Below are 3,753 nucleotides of genomic sequence, written 5' to 3' on the forward strand. Positions count from 1 at the left end.
CCAAAACGTCTTGCCTCTCTGGGCCCTACCTTCTACCTATGTCTTTGTTCCTGCTCCCATGAAGAAAATAGACAAGTTAATGGCTGCAGAGTCTGTTCTTGAATGATAAGCCTAATTCTTAGCTACACAGCTGCATCTGCAAAGGTCAGCAGAGGACAAAGGTCGTGGCTCCAATAGTGATACTTCATTACCTGTTAAAAATCTCATAACTCTTTAACACAATTTTAGAAGCTAAGAGAATATCCCTCCTCAACAGTTCAGTGCCATGCTAATATCACTCTAAAAGTATTTTCTTTGAACTGCTTCATCTGAAATTTGTTTATTTACCTATTAGTTTGGTAGAGGAGGAAGAGGGTGTAAGGGGAAACCAGGAGTTGTTGCATGGGAGCTGAGCTGCCTCGGGTATCACATCAAGCCAACAACTCTTGGGAATGCTCCAGGTGAGGCTGCAGCTCCCCTGGCACAAGGGACAGGCTCTGTGACAAAACAGTGGGGCTTGGGATGTGTAACATTAAAACCTCATCTCCTGAGCACACAAAAACATCTTGAAGAAAAATCCTTCCCTGTTCTCAGTGGAAATGTGGTTCTGTGAACATCTTAAACTACTTATTCATGTTATTATCAGGTTTTGTTGTAAGCAGATTTTTTTTCCCCCAGCCAGTTCCCCGCGAAGGCAATGACAGCTTGTGTTGGCACAGGAGATGCAGGAGCAGATGTTAGCTGGAAGGTGGGAATGCTTCTTTCCATGGTGGCCACTTTATGTGTTCAAAGCTTTTGGGGAACCCACAACCTCAGGAACTGCTGATCTGCAGGTTCTAGAGCTGTGTGGTAACTTTTCTTACAGCCACATTGTGGTATTTACCTAAAGGGCCTCGTTCTATGTATTACAAACTACGTTAACGAGAAGTTCTTTATAAGTACCTTGGGCTACATTCACTTTCAAACTGCACATGTAACTCAGAACACTGCTTATAATAGTATTTTAAGATTTAGTACTTTGCCTTATTGTTGGCTATGTGGCTTTGTGACTCTGGGCTATAAAGTCAGAGGGTGCTTTGTCAGTGATTTCTGAAGAGCAGGGATTTCATCCTGAGTTGCCTTTAGAGGAATACAAATGACATTCATGAGTTCTGCCATCTGATAATGATTTCATCTTGTGAAGATACTCTGTTGTGACAAGTCCTCCTGTTTACATGCTCTTAGTGCAGTAGTTAAAATGCAGAGCTGTTCAGAGTATTATTTAAATGTCTTTTGCAACCTTAGAGGCGAGTGACCCTGCTGCCCTGGCTAAATTCCAGTTTACATCATTACAATCTACTACTTAACTCGCCAAAAAAATGCTGTGCAGAGGCCACAACTAATGCCTGCACTGTTCAGTCTGCACTGAGGTATCCACAGAAAATGGTGCCCTGCAGAGATTCTGCATCAGAAGAGGTGATAGCTGAGGTATAAAGTGCTGCCTTTGCTTCTGCCAACCCCAAAAAGATTCAGATACTTAAAGCTAATAAGCAAGAAGTACAAGCCAGAACAGAGGAAGAACAGGTTTAGGACTACCCAGAAATGTATCAAATGACCCCAACAAGTTCTGCCCTTGAAATTATAAATTATTCAGAACAATATTTGACCTGTAAGCAATTAACCCAAAGAAGGGCTGGAGGATAATTCTGCTGCTGCTAAGGGCCCAGAGAAAAGCAAAACTGAAAAGGTTAAGAGATGATTTTTTTCTTTAAAGGAAATGGAGTAGCATGCTTTCATTATTTTTTCAAAAGATTGTTATCAAAGAATGGAATAGAAATTTTGCAGGAAAGAAAGATTACTTTTATTAGGAAAAATTGTGTCTGCAGAATAGGTAAGCATTGAACAGATTACATAGAATGGCTTTTATCAGGGGTTTTCAAAATTAGACAAATATCCGTCAAAAATAAATAAAACTCAGTTACTCTGCTTTGGGGCAGGACGGTGGACTAGAAGATCTGTTGAAGTCTCTCTGAGTTATATTTGAAGTTGTTGTTGTTTTCCTCTGCCCTATTCTCTGCTGATTCTAAATCTGGCCATTAGCACATGCTCTAGGAAGCTCAGCACAGACTGGGATTTGGCAGATTGAGGCATCTGAAAGAGCCTCTCCAAGGCTGGACAGCCCAATGATTGTTAGGCTGAAATATAAGATATGAGTGATCCTAAAACGTGCTGCACAATTTACAGGGTTTTTTTTCCCCCTGTTTCTTGAACAACTCGAAAAAACGTTAGCAACTGTTGTTTATCAACACCAGCCTTTAAAGTAGCGTTCCTGCCAAGTCTGCCCACAAAGGACAGGGTGTGTTTTGGAGCTGCTGTTAACCAATAACCAGCGTGGGGCCACAAAAATACCAGTGCACAGCCGTGATTTTTGGTCTCTGTGGAACTAAGCTTGACCAGAACAAATGGGTTCCAGTGACTGCTCACCTCTTCTGCATTTAGAGCAGCACCCGAGCAGTGTCACAGGGAAGCAGCAGCCCAGTCAAAGCCCAGTGCCATGATGTAATCCAGAAGGCTTTGCCTGTATTTTCTTTATAATGCTTTTCATAGCTGCTAAAGTTTCAGGCTTTCATGTTTATCTGACCCACTTGTCCGAGTGGAAAATTTGGCAAGTAAACAAGGCACCTGCCACCCTTGCATGGTCTGTCCCTCAGCCTAAATAAAGCTGTGGCTGCTCCTCTGAAAACTGCAGTTCCTGCAGTGATGCAAGAGGCACCCACAGATACTGAACACTGACCTCTACATGTTATATTTATCATGTAACTGGAATCATGGGACTAAGTTCAATCTCCTTCTCTATGGTCTTTTGTGTCAAGTCTTTCTGATTATTAACAAAGTCCTTCTAAAGTAGCCTTTAGAAGGAAGAAGCAGAAGCCAAAAGATCAAATTCAGATTTGACTTAGGGTGGCACAGTAAGTATGGAGACCTTTCATGGCCACAGGGAAACATGAGATTTAAAAATAATTAAATAGCGAGGAACAGCAGAGAACTATTTTAAAAACAAAGCAGGCGCAGATGAATGAACAGCAGCCCTCCTATTGTATTCTTCATTGTAACTGCAGTATCATTCAAAGCCATTTTCAGAAAGATTGGTCAGAATGTGCCTACTAAATGTAGCAAAACTGTAACCAGAAATGTATTTCCTGCCTGAGTAGAAAAAACATACACACAAAACTACAAAGCGAGGACTCTCTTTGTTATCCCCGCACGTTCAATCTACTGTGCAAAGCTAAACAAAGCGAGGGAAGACAAAAAAGTTGAGTCCAAAAGCTGTACCTTGATGAAGTTTCCTAACACAACGCGCTACTGCCTGGACACAGAACCAAACTGTAGCTTCAGATACTGAATTGCATCTTAATTCTCTCTTGTTTACACCGGGTTGGCTTCCAGGAAAGCACGTGACTTTCACAAGAACGTGTGCAGTTTAAAAACACCACATGAACAGATGCTGAGACTTCCTCCTTACCTGCAAAGCCACACAGAAGCATTGCTGACACAGTAACAACAACTCTGCCAGGCTTTGGTGCAGCGAGTGCTTTTGAAACAACACACATACAGATCCCTGCTCCACTCACACTTGTTTCTCCCAGAGCTGAAGTCTGATGTTATTTAAGAAGAAAGACAAAAACCTTTCAGTTTGCCTGACAGGCAAACTGAAAGGTTTTTGTCTTTTTTCTTAAATGTGTAGTGCATGTTTTGAGTGGGGGGGAAATCTGTTTACTAATCTTTTTTTTTTTT

This window comes from Empidonax traillii, unplaced genomic scaffold (assembly GCF_003031625.1).
Source record: "Empidonax traillii isolate 1590-97213 ecotype Southwest subspecies unplaced genomic scaffold, ASM303162v1 scaffold1072:size191264, whole genome shotgun sequence".
Lineage (NCBI taxonomy): Eukaryota > Metazoa > Chordata > Aves > Passeriformes > Tyrannidae > Empidonax > Empidonax traillii.